At 48.6% G+C, this 17,936-nt stretch overlaps 1 protein-coding gene across 1 annotated transcript in view; it reads right to left on the bottom strand.

Annotated features, from left to right (window-relative positions):
• Positions 1-3,655, bottom strand: part of LOC147745341 (uncharacterized) — a 212,349-nt gene extending 208,694 nt beyond the window's left edge. Inside the window, exon 1 of the mRNA XM_086952242.1 lies at positions 3,480-3,655. The gene's annotated coding sequence lies outside the window, so the exon portion shown is untranslated. The remainder of the gene's footprint in view (positions 1-3,479) is intronic.
• Between the last annotated feature and the right edge of the window lie 14,281 nt (positions 3,656-17,936).

The following is a 17,936-nucleotide window of genomic DNA, read 5'->3' as shown; positions in this document are numbered from 1 at the left end:
CATGCCCTGTGTCAATCCTGGTGCTGCTCCTGCGCCAGGATTGGCTGAGGACGGAGGGTGGGGTAACGGTTTCCGCTCCAGTGAGAAGGCGCCAACTTGCCAAGGTCCCAGAAGATTCGGCGATGACCGGCGGTCAGGTAAGTTTTCTTTCTTTATTCTACTAATTCCCCGCACGAAGCAACTGGTTCCACTAGAGCGGAAGATGAAAAGTCTGCATAGGGAGATAAGAATTCAAAAGGACGAGAACGGGGTTCCTTGGCTGTAGCTGTTGTCTGTGCCACTTGGCGATTTGTATGACCCCAGAAACCTTGAAACTTTGGATTTCAGCAGACTGCAGTTTCATGAAAGATCGTGGGAGCATCTCTTCGTGTTGAACGAGAACATCAAAAAAGGCTTTGATCAGTTTCTTATCCTGCAGCAAGTCAGGTCTTAGCAATGTGCTTAACGGACAGAAAAAAAACTTGTTTATGGCTCAAACTGAGCAGAACCAGGGCAACCTTGAGGTTTTAAAGGAGCCTTTACTGTGGCAACATGGGAAAACGAGGGTTAAAACCAAAAAGAATGGTATGTCAAATGGAGAGTCCATAGTTACCCTCTGGTGCTTCTGCTTCATTCCGTGTTCCTTAAATTAAGGTCTACGTTTTTTTAGTGTGGAACCCCAAGGTGACATTAACCACGGCCGCAGTGGCCTATATGTACAAAAGTGCATTTTATTTGTTTTTCTTTAGCAGTGCGATTGTGTGCGTGCTTCTGTGCGTGTGCCTCCCAATGTTTTTTATGGCTGATCCGCTGACGGCAACGAAAGGCCAAATAAAACGAATGGTTTGCATAACTGGCGACTGTTGAATTAATTGGCAATACGCGACACAATATTTAACTTTGGCTTCCTGACTTTGAGAAGGGCACAGAACTCCTTTTCAGCGCCATTATTTCACGAGCTTGTGTGTCCTGCTGCTCGGCTACTTTTCCCGCTGTTTGCTGTGCTTGGTCATTTGATTGCAGGTTTGAATTCATCTACGACTCCCTTGCTGAGTGAGCAGGCGGCTGTCTGATTGCCTACTCCTTGGCGTAACTGTTTTAAAATATCCTATTCCAGCTGTAACACCTGTTTTACAAGAGGCTTTGTTTTGTCTGCCATAATCTGGATCATTTGTCATTCATTATCAGGTGTGGGGCTTGGGCGGCTAATCTACCATCTCATAATAAACTCCACGACCTCCGCTATAAATCTAAAAAAAAATGGGACTTTGTTTGCAGTTTCGTTTTGAACACTTTCAAACGTTTTGCTATCTGTGTTGGCAGTGCTGTGAAATTTGTTGTTACCATCGTGGCAGATTTCAACTTGAGAAAAGTATATTCTGCTCTGCTTTCTTGTGGAAATGTAAAGTTTCTTAATGACCTTGAATTTGGTTATGATCATTTTCATGGACAGCCTCTGAAACTGTTTAGGATTAAAATGTCATCTGTTATGGATTTTCTGTGACTGCTGGAAACCAAGGACTGCAGTTAGTGAAAAAATGTGAAGATGTGCAGGGCATGCTACATGTAGTGTTTTGATAAAGGGAAGAAAAGGGTTCTGACAACCTTGCCAGATGTCCACAATAATAAGCACAGCCACTTACAATGGGCTGGTAAACATCCAAGCAATAAATGTGTATGTTATACTATTACGGTCAATGAGTAATAGGAGTTGTAGCTGGTTGTAATTTATTTACTGCGTTGTGATATACTATTCTGTAAAGAAGTGTGTGTTCAAATCTTTTCTACATTGCAGCATTGTTGGGGTGGTGTTAATGGATATGAGGATATTGTTCCAAATACTGGGTGCAGAGATGGAAAATGCCTGCTGTGCTATCCTGTTTTTTGCTTTTTAAACTTCTTAGTTTTCAGTCTGATAGTAGCCTGTAGGACCCCCCCCGCACCCTACCCCCAGCCCTTCTTATTTGTCGCGCTTGCATGCTTCTCTATACATCACAAACTTTTACGCCTCACCACTTCAAAATGTCACCAGCCGCCACTGCTCCTACCCCCGGACAGGCCTCACCTCCTATGCACCACCCTTGACAGGACTCACCTCCCTGCATCCTTCTAGACTCGCCTCACCTCCTCTGCACCCCCCAGCAGAGGACAGGCCTCACCTTCTCTGCACCCCTGGACAGCCCTCACCTAATCTGCACCCGCAGCACAGGACACACGTCATGTTCTCTGCACCCCCCTGGACAGGCCTCATCTCCTATGCACCACCCCGGACAGGCCTCACATCCCTGCACCCTTCTGGACTCGCTGCAGCTCCTCTGCACCCCACAGGACAGGCCTCACCTTCTCTGCACCCCCCTGGACAGGCATAACCACCTTTGCACCCCTCAGATGGGCCTCTTTTTCTCTGCACCCCCCTGGACAAGCTTCACCTCTTCTGTCCCTCTCTGGACAGGCCTCATCTACTCTGCATCCCCAGGACAGGACAGACCTCACAGTCTCAGCACCCCCTGGACATAGCAGGTCTCTCCTCCTTTGCATCACCCAGCACAAGACAGGCTCCCTTCCTCTGCTCCGTTTTGAACAGGCTTTACCTCCTCTGCACCCCCTGTACAGGCCTAACCACCTCTTCACCCCCCTGGACAGGACTCACCTCCTCTACACCACCTCTGGACAGGCCTCACCTCCCCTGCAACCCCCTGTACAAGCCTCACCTCCTACACGCACCCCAGCACAGGACAGGCTCCCTTCATCTGCTCCTTTCTGGACAGGCATCAACTCCTCTGCCCCCCCACCACCCGCTGGATCGACATTTCATCCTCTCCATCCCAGGACAGTCCTCACCTTCTCTGCACTCTCTGGACAGGACTCACCTCAGCAGCCACTGGACAGGTGTTACCTCCTACGCAACTACCAGCACGAGAGGCCTCACCTTCTCTGCAGCGCTTTGGACCGGCCTCACCTCCTCTGCCACCCCTATGGGCAGGCCTCCCCTCCTCTGTACCCCTGCACAGGCCTCACCTCCTCTCCAAAGCTCTGCACAGTCCTCGCCTCCTCTGCACCCCGCTGGACAGGCCTAAACTCCTCTGCATCCCCCTGGACAGGCATTACCTCTTCTGCACCCCAGTAAAGTCCTCACCTTCAATGCACCCCCATCAAAGGACAGGTCTACCTCCTCTGCATTCCCTGGACAGGCTGCCTTCACCCCTCTCTACACCCCATGGACAGGCCTCATGACTCGATCCGCACCCACCTGAACAGGCCTCACCTCCCTTGCACCCACCTGGACAGGCCTCACCTCCTCTGCAACACCCTGGACAGGCCTCACCTCCCTGGCACCCTCTGGACAGGCCTCCTCTCTTGCACCCACCTGGACAGGCCTCACCTCCCTTGCACCCACCAGGACAGGCCTCACCTCCTACGCACCCCTGGACAGGCCTCATCTCCTACGCACCCCTGGACAGGCCTCACCTCCTCTGCACCCCCTGCTGGACAGGCCTCACCTCTTCTAGACAGGCCTCTCCTTGGTGCTGCAGTGACGTCTCACAGGAGCCCTCGGTGACGGAGTTTCATGGTCAGAGGATCCCAGAGTTCATCACACTCCATCCAGCGCCTCTGACTCCGCACTGAGCCTCGGAGCGCTACGCTCAGGCCTGGAAGAGAGACACTGCACAACTGGACCTGCGCAGGACGCAGGACAGTGGCTCGGACCCTAGAGCGCTTCAATACCACACAGCAGGTACGAGACGCTACACACGAGAGACGTCTTAATCACTCCGAATAAGAAAATGACAGAAATGTCCGCTCCGCTTGGCATCTTTCAGCCCTGGTACCCGGTTCCGTTGATGCAGTCCCATCAATTATCCATGTCCAATATAGTGACCTTTAACCCAGGAAGTGAGCTCTCTTGGAGGAAGCAGATCTCCCTGATGGTATTTCTGACTTCTGTGGTGATCGTGTCTTGTGCAATGGGGTCTTATACTGTGTACGTCTCTTCTTCCTGTACATCATTTGTGATAATACGTGTTCAGACATGCCAACCCTCCCGATTCAGGCGTGAGACTACCGATTTCAAGGCTAGTCTCCCGCCTCCCGATTCCTGCACGAAAAACCCGATTCCTCGGGGTTTCAGCTGACAGGGCTTGGTATTGTGTAAAGTGCCAATTCTTCCAGCAATAGTCAGAGTGGCGACGCAGGGGCTCTAGAAAGGGTGAAAAACAACAAAGCGTCATTAACGAGGGAATGGTCTTTTAAAGACCTGTGAAGTATTGGGGGGGGGGGGGGAGGGCTGTGTGTGTGCAAGGGAAGCTGTTTTAGCCACGGGGGTGGGGGGCATGCACTGCCAGCAACCTGCCAGGCCAGTGCACAACACTTGCATCACACTCTCTCTGCCTGCCATTTCGCTCCTTGGTTCTGAAAGGTATGAGAAAACGTGTATTTGTGTTTCAAATGTCAAATCCTGAAGCAGCACACTTCCAAAGCCCATACATGCCAGTAACCCGATTCAAGGCCCCATTCTCCCGAAATTGTTTTTTAAATCTCCCTCTTTGCTCTTCTGAAATGTTGGCATGTATGCGTGTTTAATTCGAGGCGCCCTGACTCCCCCAGGCCTCTTCACTCTTTGTAAACATCCTAATATAAGATCCTTCCCTGGTGAGACTGCTGCTGCCCCTCCCCGGGGAACACTTGTCCCACCTTAGGAGGGAGGGGCCCCTCTTCCGCTTCTTGTGGGGGGGGGGGGGGGGGGGGGGGGGGATGTGTAGCCAGCAGGGCCGGACTGGCCTTCTATTCCACCGGGCATTTCCCAGCTCCTGGCGGGTGACTGCAGCAGGGGAGATGCCACGACTAAGAAGAAACTGTAGTGAGGAAGATGCTTACTATGTGAATGTCCTTGAAGCGAAGAAGAGGTTTCCAAAACTTGGATACAATAGAGTGGTATTGAACAAAGCTATTGAGAAAGCGCAGCTACTCAGAAGGGATGATACCCTGCACAATACACCCATGGCTGCCATTACAGCAAGAAGTGTAAAGGCGGCCAGGTTCATCGCTCAGTGCAATACCAACAGTAGTAAGGTCTACAACAGCCTAAAGAAACAAGCATTTACAATGCAATGGTTTTGCCTTTGACAATGTTAGAGCTATTGGCATTGTAAATGTTAAAATTTTCATCTATGTTTATTTTGAGTAAACAGATAAATAAATGGTGTTGTTTAGTAGTAAATAGCTTTATTTTTCGCAAATGTGGGACTTATTGCATTTGCACTTATACACACACACAGGTATATGTACACAGAGCTATACATACAGAGAGAGAGAGAGAGAGAGAGCTAGAGTGAGAAAGACAGAGAGAGAGGGAGCTAGAGGGAGTAAGACAGAGAGAGAAGGAGCTAGAGAGAGTAAGACAGAGAGAGAATGAGACAGAGGAAGCTAGAGGGAGTAAAACAGAGAGAGAGGGAGCTGTATGTATAGTATAGGCATTTATATAGCGCACTACTTACCCGGAGGGTCCCAAGGTGCTTTGACCGCTGCGAAACCTTTCCTGGCTTCCCTGAGAGATGGTCCCTTAATGGGTATCTCCAGGGTGAGACCAGGCATCCCCGGCGGTCTGGTGGGGCCGTTAGTGAAGATGAGGCAAGCTAATGTCCAGAGTTGCCGAGTGTGATCGCTGATCAGAGTGGGCACCGAGGCGAGAGAATTATCGAGTCCGCTGACCCTGGTACAGTAACCTGCGCGCCGGGAATCAAACCCTGGTCCCGGGCCGTCCTCTGCTCTCGGGTCTGCCGCCTCTAACCAGTGAGCCACACAGACAGAGAGAGGGAGCTAGAGGGAGTAATATAGAGAGAGAAGGAGCTAGAGGGAGCTAGAGCGAGCAAGACAGAGAGAGAGGGAGCAAGAGGGAGTAACAAAGAGAGAGGAAGCTAGAGGGAGTAAGACAGAGAGAGAGAGCTAGAGTGAGAAAGACAGAGAGAGAGGGAGCTAGAGGGAGTAAGATAGAGAGAGAGGGAGCTAGAGGGAGTAAGACAGAGAGAGAAGGAGCTAGAGATAGTAAGACAGAGAGAAGGAGACAGAGGGAGCTAGAGGGAGTAAGACAGAGAGGGAGCTAGAGGGAGCAAAGGAGAGAAAGGGAGCTAGAGGGATTAAGACGCAGAGAGAAGGAGCTAGAGGGAGTAAGACTGAGAGAGAGGGAGCTAGACGGAGCAAGACACAAAGAGAGGGAGCTAGAAAGAGCAAGACAGAGAGGGAGCTAGAGGGAGCAAGACAGAGAGGGAGCAAGACAGAGAGGGAGCTATAGAGAGTAAGACAGAAAGGGAGCTAGAGATGTAGTGTAGTTCCTAGTTTCCCACTAGGCCCTGCGCATTGGAATAACATAAACAGTAGTATCGACGTGGAACTGCGGATATTCCAGGCCTCCACTGACTATGCTAAACTTAATTGGGTTGTGTTACCAACTAGCTCAGAGGTCACTGGAAACTTTCTTCTCTGCATAGGAAGTGATCAGCTTCCTTGGCACAGACAAGAAGGGATTCAGTTTTCCAACAACCGTGCAACATGACAACTTTGCTCCTCAGATCAAGAGTCAATCTCTAGGGTCGTGTGAAACAATAGACATGTATTTCACTCAGTCAGTCTAGTGCAGTTTACTTTCACGAGATGTAGAGAATAGAGAGACGGGCGTTAGTCAATAAAAGGTTAACATTTATTGAACAGTCTTTCTTCTCATACAAGAGAAATGTATTGCCACAATTGCAATAATTGTTATTATAAAAAGTACGTACAGTAAGATAAGTATTGTGAAATAGAACTGTAAAAGCATTGATATGGTTTCTTAGCCATACAATGGTTTAAAAGTAATAAAACATATATACAGTCATATATACATTAGGCTAACATACTCAACTGGTGCTTCTAACTAAGCCTACCCCAGTGTGTCTGACCTAAGCCTAACACGTGAAAGGGGAGTAAGTAAGTAGCTTTAAGTTAAGTTGGTTTTGCCAAGGTTTGTTTCAAGAATTCTCGTCTAAGGGTTTAGTCAACACCATACCTCTGAATAGAATGATGGAGGATTGGTATCTCCTTCAGGGGTCTCTCTCGATATCCCAGTCACCCGCGAGGGTAAACCGGAAGCGCCGGGACTGGATTTCTCTGCACGAGAAAGGCAGCGGCTTCTCTTCAGCGCGTCGAGGAAGGAGGGGGGACAGCGTCCGCGGGCAGCTGGAATCTGCTGGATGTCTTCGCAGAGGGACGGCTGTTCAGCTCCTTAAGCGTACTGCACCATAGTTCGCGCTGTAGCGGCGATAATGGTATCAGCAGCTTCACCACCACAGGATAGCAGGCTGCAGCGACAGAGTGCTAGATTTACCAACACGGGGTCGTGCAGGCAGCTGCCTTCAGTAGCTCGTACAACAGGCATTGCTTAAGGCAACGTTGGTAATATTTATACCTGACAGGTGCCGGGTTTGACGCAAGTTTGCTGGACATAAGACGTCAATTAAAGATGTCACTAGGAAGTGATAGTTATCAGTTGCTCATTAGAGTTCTATTACTAATCAAAACATAGCAAGCGGGGATTTCCAGGTTTGCTGAGTTTTTATCTTGTTGAAGAACTCGGAGTGTTATCTAGGAATATCAGATAGTGACTACTGCTCTGTCATTGCACTAATTGGTCGCAAAGGAAGTGGCAGAGAGAACTATGCTGGAATGTGGCTCTGTTCGTGTGAGGCCAGAGATGACTTTTCAGAAAATCGCACTTGAACGGTTATGCCAATATAGGGAATAAATGGATTTATAGCCGAATAGGGGCATAAGGTCACAGTATCGATCAGGAACCTAGATAAACACGCAACAGAGAGAGCAAGACAGAGAGAGAGGGAGTAACAAAGAGAGAGGAAGCTGGAGGGAGTAAGACAGAGAGAGAAGGAGCTAGAGAGAGTAAGACAGAGAGAAGGAGACAGGAAGCTAGAGGGAGTAAAACAGAGAGAGAGGGAGCTAGACAGAAAGAGGGAGCTAGAGGGAGTAAGATAGAGAGAGAAGGAGCTAGAGGGAGCTAGAGCGAGCAAGACAGAGAGAGAGGGAGCTAGAGGGAGCAAGGGAGAAAGAGGGAGCAAGGGACCAGGCAAAACCTAAAAACTGGCTCTCCAGGCAGGAATAGTTGGCCCACAAGACCGCTCTCCGCTAGCACAGGGACACCTCTGCTAAGGAGGCTGTGCACTCTTAAATCCTCACTCATTCAAACTAGGATCACGCCTACCCCTTTTATTGACAAATATTCCCCAAGATCACTTACAGCACACACCACTTTACAAACTGGTCCCGCTCTTCCACCCGGGGAAAAACAATAGGAAATCCCCATGCATGTTTGGTTTGAAAAGACTGCAGACATTTGCGTTAAGACCTGCATTTATGATCTAACTTGGCTGTTTTTGCAGATTGTTGCACAACAGCTGGATACTTTCTCAGACATTTGATTGCACAGTCATGCTACATGCGATTGTGCCCTTAAGTATTATCCTAAATACAGTTTACATCTATTTATGAACTGTCTGGGTCAGCCATGAATGTCTCTTTTTGCATGCGGTCACTACAGCTGGGTTTTTCGTTATATAACTATTTGCATTTAACATATCTCCCCAACCCCCACGAGGCGTAAATCATTTTCGAAATTGTGCCACCAATGGAGTTTGTATGCCTTTTTAGTGATTGTATTAATTTTAATTACAGTTGCACTACACTGTTCTCGCGTTGATTAAATGGATTGTTTCAATAAAGTATGATTAAACTTGAAGCCAAATTCAATACATTAATATGCTGTGGGAAACAGGCAAAACATAAGTACACCAAAATGTGTAAACGAATAGGTAGACAGGAAACCTGGTACCCCAGTTGACAGACACAATGGCACTGCTCTTAGGTGATATCAGTCTTCACTTGCCGAACAACAATTGTGAGCAAAGACGTGGCCCCAGTGCTCTCATCAACGGCTAATCCGTTCCTGGCACGTAGAAAGTTTCTGTTATCCTCCGAGGATCGTTGATGGCAAGAAGGTTGGAATGGGTCGTGACTCTGCAGTATCCCGGACGAGGCCGCAAACTGTTAGTACATGTCTCAGCGCAGCAGCGTTAGCTGTATAGATAAGGCACAGGTAAGCTGCCCACTTACTCTCCCCCATGCGCACGACACCGGCTGCAGCCTCACTGTGCTTACCTGAAAGTGGTCAGAAAGAAGCTGTAACCGCGCTCCGCCGCCATCTTCTCAGCAGTAGTGAATGTGAAACACCAGAGAACCCGGCTGCTACCGCGTGGAAATAGATAGAGGACAACAAGGAAGTATTAACTTGCGAAGAAGCAGCCTCCATATTGAAATAACATTCACGTTCTCGCCCATTACAAAATCTTCAGCATATCCGTTTAAAATAGCATTTACGTTCTCGCACAATACAAAATCTTCAGCATATCCGTTTATATAATTTTTCAATAGAACAGGACGAGACGAAAAAGAAAGGGGAGAACTCTCCGACCTCCTCCAAGACAAACGGAACCACGCCCAGGGAAGAAAACGCGTGAACGCCCCCGAATCTGGTCCGGCCTTGACGGACAGATCCGGCTTCCAATGGCTAGCCTCCATTTATGGAGCTAGCCAATGGGAGCTGGGGGCGGGTCATCGATCCCACATTATACTCATAAGGTTTCTTTGCGCATGCGCACTATGTGCGTACTTGCAGGCAAAACCTAAAAATGGAGTCTTCTGAATGATATCCCTGGCCTAAATGAATGCCAGCCTACCAAACCTTCGATTACGTACCGCAAAGGAAGATCCTTACGGGATGCTCTATGCGCAAGTCATGTGACGAAGCCAAGAAAAACTTGGCTAACCCCCAAACCTGTAGGTTTCTATACCTGCTGGTCATGTAGCATTTGCCCTTACGGGAAAAATAAAACCACTGAGTCCACTTACAACACCGCAAAACAACATAAGATTGCACACTTTATAAATTGCAACACAACACATGTGATTTACATCCTGGACTGCAAATGTAATATCATTTATGTGGGAAGTACGGTGCGCCCAATCATGGTTCGAATTCAAGAACACTGTAGGCCAATACTCAATGGTGATAGTCGCTACCCCGTAAGTGAACATTATATGGAACTTCACCCGGAAGATAATTGTGTGTGAGTGCCCATATTGTGTTTGTTACCCAAATGGGTTAAAATACCGATTGGAAATTATACTATTTCCTTGGGTAGAAATTAAGAGAAGAGAAATACTGTGACCCTACTTTCTTGATGTTTGCGTGACTGCCTTTACTGTATTTGTCACCTTATGGGTCATAATACTGATAGGGAATTCTATGCCAGGACCGGAGGCTTCTGATTATGCTTTCTCAATTTCTTTACTGACTCAACAGCAGCCAATTAAAAGTAAACTACACAAGTAAAAAACATCAATTCCCATGAGGCTTAGAACCACGGTTCCTCAAACAGCCAATGACAACATGTCAAAGTATACAAAGTAGAGAGACACCATCTTGTCTTCCTCTTTCTTTGCTGCTCCGCAGTCAAGATAAGTGTCTCTCTATTTTGTCTACTTTGCCATTATGCTTTGATTGATATTTTCATTATTGGTATTTTTTATTAATGATATTGGGCTTATACACGTAGTGTTTATGCATTTGTTTGATGCTTTATGCTCAAATTACTTAGTGCAGAGCTGTAATTGTTTCAGATGTCGGGTGTTTGAATGCTCCGTTTCAGGCGCACGCTTCTCTCTTTAATGTTTTCCGCTTATTGAGCGTGTGTTGCGCTTTAGGTTTCTTCCCCGTCTTAATTCCTAGTGCTGCCGCCAGCGCTGCTGGCTTCACCGTTCGCCGTGCGCGTTCGGAGTGGATTGCCGGAGCCCGAACGGGCTGCAAGCGTACATCTCAGGAGCTCGCACGCGCCTCTGTGCGCGCACGGCTCCCTTCCTCATTGCCGGACTGATGCCCTGCCCCAGGCTGAATCGGGGACATACGCAGCAGGCTCTGGAGCCTCTCCTCAATTAAGGCAGCGCATATGTTCGGATTGTAGTGCACATTAACCCTTCAGTTTCCAGGTCCACAAGAAATCGATTTTTTGGCACTCCAGCTCTGCACAGGCAGGTGGGGGGGTTTCACTCCCTCCATTAGTCCTGGGCTTTGTAAGCTAGTTTTGGTTGATTTATTCATTGGCTCCTTTGCCCCGACATTGCTCCCATCTGACACCCTAATTTGCTAAAGTGTGGGTTGATAATTGTGCTTCCCTCAGGGGACTTTTTGATTGAATATTGGCAATATTCACCTGAAGCATGGCAGACTGGGAGTTCTACCAAGAGGAGTTAGCTGCCTGTGATGACCAGGGGGATGACGCTTATTACTATGATGAATCAATGGAGAACATTATTGACAAAAAGCTGGATGCCAAACTTGATAAGGTGCTCTGCAGAGATTAGACCTTCTTCTTCCTCCTACCCCCTCTCCCTCTGGGCCTTCAGCTGTCCCAGCACCCCTTGCCCCACCAGAGCCCCCGGTCTTCCCTGGCCACATGTGCATACTTACTCTAAGCTCTACAAAGCCAAAGAGCAGGCTCAGGATGACGCCCTGGCCCTCCCATCCTCCTACCTCCCCCATACATATCCCTGATACCACTACCAATACAGACAACGACACAGACTCATCTCAGAGTCTAGGCCATGTAAATGCACCAAGAAGCGCAAACACCCCTCTTTCCCTGTCCAGCCCTCTTCCTTCATGTTCGACCTCTTCGACATTGTCCACCCTCACTCTGCCGATTGGGTCCCACCCGATGCTGTTGCAGAATATATGCAGACACATTTACCTAAAAGTTTTGATAAAGATGTGAGGGCTTGCCTTAAACCCGAATATCCTCATCCAGATGTAGCTCATAAGGTGCCGATTACCCCAGACATAGACTCTTCTATGACCACCACCTTGAAGAAGTACAAAAAGGATCTGAAGAAAGGGATCGACCGCGCCCTTCGGACGTGTCAAGATAAAGTGCTAGACCTTGCCCGCCCCTTGGCCAAAATTCTGGAGTTAGCCCTACAGGCGCTAGAGACGGGGGCCGTTATTCACCCTGAGGTCTTGGCAGGATGGGCTCAACGAGCAATCTGTATTCTTGGTAACGCTAACTGTGCCTTGGCCTCCGAACGGCGAAAATCTGTTCTACTTAGAATTGACCTGCAATTGGTGGAGCTGGCCTCGTCTGAACCGGGCCCGCTAGGTGAAGGTCAACTTTTTGGTGAGAAGTTTGTTAAAGACATTGCCAAATTTGTGAGTACCTTTGCCTCACTGGATAAGTCACAGTCGTCATTGAAGAGAGTTTCTCATCAGGTCTCTAGTAGGGCCGGGCGTGGCAGAGGACGCTCGACCGGCCGCTACACCGACCCTAGTTCTCAGAGAGGGTTCGCTCCCAGACGCAGGGGTTACACCCAAGACCCAGATCAAGCCAGATTCTATCCCTCCAGGTCTTGAGGCTGCAGGGGCCACTTCAACAAAGGTGTTAACTGAGGATACAAAACCTGTGACTCCCAGTCTTCTGGTAAGTCCTGTGTGTCCGGCGATTCCCCTAGGGGGCAGATTGTTGCATTTTGTGGTAAATTGGACACACCTGACCACCGATGAGTGGATCTTTCAGGCTGTTCAAGGTTATCAGATAGAACTTCTGGATTCCCTGTGTCAGATAACTCCTCCTCGTCCTCTCCTTTTTTCCCTTCAAGAACAGATTTTTATAGACTCCGAACTTCAAGAGTTTTTGCCCAAGCAGGCTATTGCCATTGGATCCTTCATTCGCAGAGGATTTTGCAGCAACGTCTTCCTGGTGCAAAAGAAAGGAAGCGATCAGAGAGTTCAACCCCTTAGTAATCGACAGGCATTTCAAGATGGAGGGCGTCCATCTTCTGAGAGATCTCCTGCTAGAGCAGGACTGGATGGCCCACTTGGACCTGAAAGAAGCCTACCTCACAGTCCCAATTTGCCCCTCTCATCAGAAATTCCTTCAGTTCCAATGGAAATGGCAGTGGTACTCCCCTTTGGTCTGTCGTCAGCCCAGTGGGTTTTCACCAAGCTCTTGAAACCAGTAGTTTCCCGTCTTCGAGAAATGGGAGTGCGCATGATTGTCTACCTAGACGATATGCTACCTCTGGCTCGAGATCGGAATCTTCTCCTCACTCATTTGGAGTGGATGATGTCCCTTTTACAGGAACTGGGCTTCATCATAAACATCAAAAAGTCAATGATAATTCCGAGCCAACAGATATACTTCCTGGACTTCCAAATAAATTCAGTCTCTGTGCAACTGCTCCTTCCTCTGACCAAGATCAGAGCAATCAAAAGGGAAATCAAAACCACTCTGTCCAAACAAATGAGTTCGTTGAGAGTATTGGCGAGGATAGTGGGTCTTCTGGCCTCATCCATCCAAGCCATCTTTCCTGGTCTTTTACACTATCAGGCCCTTCAGCGACTCAAGATATATTACATACAGAAGAGGTTTCACTACGATCATCTAATTCCTTTATCTCCAGACGCTCGAAAAGAGCTTCTTTGGTGGCTGGAGCACTTGGCGGTCTGGAACGGACGGGCGATTTTTGGGGCCTCCCCGGATGTCATTGTCGAGTCCGTCGCCAGCCGCTGGGGCGCTCGATGTGGAGACTTTGCCACAGGCAGACGCTGGTCTGCCAACGAGTTAAAGTTGCACATCAACTGTCTCGAATTACTAGCAGGATCATTTGTGATAAGATCAATATCTCCTCTGAAGAGCAATTGTTGCATCCTCTTCAGGATGAACAATGAGTTGGCGGTGAGATATATCAATCATCTAGGGGGAACGAGATCTCGGATGTTGGTCAGCATCGTGAAGGAGTTCTGACATTTCTGCCTAGATCACAAGATCAATGTCATAGCAGAATATTTACTGGGCAAACTCAACCAAGTGGTAGATTGGAACTCCAGGTTTCTCAGGGATTACAGCGACTGGAGGCTTCACCCCATGCTGTTTGCGGAGATCATGAGTTTGAGAGGCCCCTGCAGGATAGATCTCTTTGCCTCTTGCCTCAATGCTCATCTCACCCTTTTCTTCAGCTGGAGACCAGATCCGATGGTGATGGGAACGGATGCGTTTCCTTTACCATTGGGGAACTCAGAGGAATTATGCGTTTACTCCTTTTGCTTTGATCCCGAGAGTGGCGGTCCTGCTCTGTCGTCAGGCGGCCTCAATAGTGTTGGTGACACTGTTGTGGAAGACTCAATCCTAGTTTCCCACATTATTGGAGTTGTCTGTGGATCTTACTGTGAGGGGACCCCGAACCAGACACGACCTTGGCCCCTACAACGCAAGGGAACCCGTTTACCTGCAAGTGCTAGACTCCCGATGTCGCACGCCCGGAAGATAAACACGCCCCTTCATCCTCTGCTTCCACAGGAACTAGTTCTACGTGATGCCGTAGGAGGAGGGAGATACCCCAGAAGGACTAACCCGGGGTGGAGAAAAAGGACGAATCAGCTTACAGGAGGTGCGAAGAAGCCGGGGTGCCGGAAGAGATGGAGAGATGAGAAGACGCAAAGCTGCAGGACATCGAGGAACGTCGCGGAGAAGATGAAGAAGACAACGAATCGTGGTGTGAGGACTAGTGGACCCCACAGGAGGAGGCTGGAGAGCAGCCGCAACTCGGATGAGAGTTGCGGCGGAGCCGGTGAGTCACTCGGGACAGAGAGGGAAGGGGAGGCAGAGGGGTGGTAGGGAGGGGGAGGACTGCGGGCGCAGAGGGGACACACCGGGAACAAATGTGTTTTTGTTAATGCCCGTTTCACGCTCCTACCCCGCTTTAAAACCGCCTTATTTATCTAGCCGCAATTAAACTGAGTGGTTGGCACATGTGTACACTGATTGGTGGTTGTATCTGGTGTTTCTATTGGGTTAGGGTTAATGTCCTCTTTGGCTTGGTATTTGAGGGTTCTGATTGGTTTCTCGGTCTGTGATTCAATCATTGCAGGGTTGGGACTAGGGCTAGGGTTCGGATTTCTATAGGAAGTAGGGACTAGGGCTTCCAATGTTATTGGTTGTTGGGAGTAGGGTGGGACTAGGGCTACGGTTAGACCTTTAATTGGAAGTAGCGGTTTAGTGCTTCTGGTGTGATTGGTTGTTGGACCAGTTGTGGGACTAAGAGTAGGGCTAGGCTTTCTATTGGAAGTAGGGACTAGGGCTACTTGTATCATTGGCTGCTTGGACTTGGGTTGGGACTAGTGGTAGGACTAAGGCCTTTATTGGATGTCGAGATCAGGGTTTTTGAACTGATTGGGTGCTTGGACTAGGGTTAAGATTGGCTGCAAGGTCCTGGTCTCCTATTGGTTCAAGATGTTAGGGCTAGTGTTGTGATTGGATAGTGTCAGGGCTAGGGTTCCCATTGGCTGAAGGGGTCACCTGATTACTAGGGCTACAAAAAGGGCCAGGCTTAGGGCGTCTTAGCCCGGGTGTCGAGGCTAAGGGTGGAGAGGACAAGGGTAGTTGCCTGTTTGGGCCTGTTCGAGACTGGTTGGGACTAGGGCCTGAAATCCTGCCCTATTTCTCTTATAAAAAAAAATCCTTCACTCTTTTATCCCTCCACTATCCTTTTTCTATCAAAAATTAACAGACTAACATGTTCACTTCTCAAATTCCCTGTTCCATATTCAACTATACTAATATACTGCCCAAATAACTGAATAACATATCTACTACTCAAATTACTTCATATTTATACTATATTAATTTTCAACACTAATCCTTTATGGGTTCCGGAGTGGCATGCTACTCGCCAAAAAAGCGCTTCAACACCCATCAGGGGTAACAAGTGCTATATGAATGCAAATCTTTCTTCCCCTTTTATCCATCCGCTATCCTTCTCACGCCAAGTAACACACTAATATCCACCACTGAAATTACCTCATATTTCACCATATTAATTCACCACTAATCCTTTATAGGCTCCCTGAATAGCATGCGTCAACAAGCGAGCGATAAATAAATACTAGCCTTTGTCCTACTCTATCCTTCTGCTATCATTCCAAATCCAAATAACTGACTAACCTATCCACCACTTAAATGTACTTGCATGTTTCACTATACTAATTCAAAACTAATTCTCTGTGGTTCCCGGAGTAGCGTGCTACCCGCCGAAAAAGCGCTTCAACGCCTCGTCAGGGGTAGTAAGCGCTATATAAATGCAATTACAATACAATACAATACATCCTATTTCTAATCACGATAAAGACCCCCTTTTCTCAGCCCCATCAAAATTTCCTTAGCATGACACAAACGGTGTTTGGTGACGGGATAGCCAGAGAGTAAAGGCATAGGATAGTGAATAGGACTGACGGCTCCTTCTCTCGCTCCTCTCATGAGCCTCCGTGGAAGACACTGTGACCTAGGAGAAGACCGTGTGACAGAAGAAGATTTGGAAGAGGAAGATTCTGAAGATTCTGAGGAAACCACTGACTCAAATTACTGTGTGCCTACAATTTTACAAACAGTTAATAAAAGCTCTCCACTGGCCCACTATATACATCCTCCTCGTCTATATATCCGGCCCGCTCTCCCACACTTACATTTCATCTTCCGATATTCCTGACGCTTCTCCAAGACCCAGTAGGAGCTTGCCATCCCCTGGTCCTGCAGAACCAAATATCTCTCATGGCATGGATGCTGTCAGGAGACACAAGTCAAGTCAAGTTTAACATTTGTATATCGCACTACTCACCCAGAGGGTCTCAAGGCGCTTGAGGGGGAGGGTAATTACTTATCGAATATCCAAGTTTTTAGTTGTTTTCTGAAGGAGAGGTGGTTCTGTGTAAGGTGGAGGTGGGTAGGGAGAGAATTCCAGGTTTTGGCCGCTAAGTAGGAGAAGGATCTTCCCCCCATGGTGGATCTATGGATGCGCGGAATTCCGGCGAGGGCTTGATTGGACGATCGTAATTGGCAGGTGGGGGTGTAAAAGGACAGGCGCGTGTTGAGGCATTCGGGTCCTAGGTCGTAGAGGGCTTTGTGTGCGTGGGTGAGAAGACAGAACGTTATTCTCTTGTTGACGGGGAGCCAGTGGAGGTCTTTAAGGTGACCGGAAATGTGAGCTTGACGGGGGATGTCTAGTATGTGTCTGGCTGAGGCGTTTTGGATGCGTTGGAGTTTTTAATGTAGTCTGGCTGTGGTTCCGGCGTAAAGGGTGTTTCCGTAGTCCAGTCGGCTTGTGACCAGTGCGTGGGTGACCGTCTTTCTTGTTTCGGTGGGGATCCAACGGAAGATTTTTTTGAGTATGCGTAGGATGTTGAAGCATGATGATGAGACGGCGTTGACTTGTCTGGTCATCGAGAGGGAGGAGTCCAGGATGAAGCCCAGGTTACGTGCGTGGTCCGTAGGTATGGGTGCGGTTCCCAGGGCCGGTGGCCACCATGAGTCGTCCCAGGCAGGGAGGGATGAACCTAAGATGAGGACTTCCGTTTTGTCCGAGTTCAGTTTTAAACGGCTGTTCTTCATCCACTCGGCTACTTCTTTCATTCCTTCGTGTAAGTTGGTTTGGGCAATGTTTGGGTCTTTGGTGAGGGAGAGGATCAGCTGGGTGTCGTCTGCGTAGGAGATGATGTTGAGGTTGTGTTGGCGTGCGATGGATGCGAGGGGACTCATGTATACGTTGAAGAGGGTGGGACTGAGTGATGATCCTTGTGGTACGCCGCAGGTGGCCTCTGATCTAAAAGGGGGAGGCGAACTCTGTGGGTTCTTCCGGCGAGGAACGAGATGATCCAGTCCAATGCTTTTCCTTGTATTCCGACGTTGCTGAGGCGTTGTATGAGGGTGCTATGACAGACTGTATCGAAGGCTGCGGAAAGGGCAAGTAGGATGAGGGCAACTGTTTCTCCGTTGTCCAGTAGTGTTCGAATGTCGTCTGTTGCTGCGATGAGGGCA

Source organism: Lissotriton vulgaris, chromosome 1_1 (genome assembly GCF_964263255.1).
Source record: "Lissotriton vulgaris chromosome 1_1, aLisVul1.2, whole genome shotgun sequence".
Classification (NCBI taxonomy): Eukaryota; Metazoa; Chordata; class Amphibia; order Caudata; family Salamandridae; genus Lissotriton; species Lissotriton vulgaris.
This window is presented reverse-complemented; position numbering and strand designations above follow the sequence as displayed.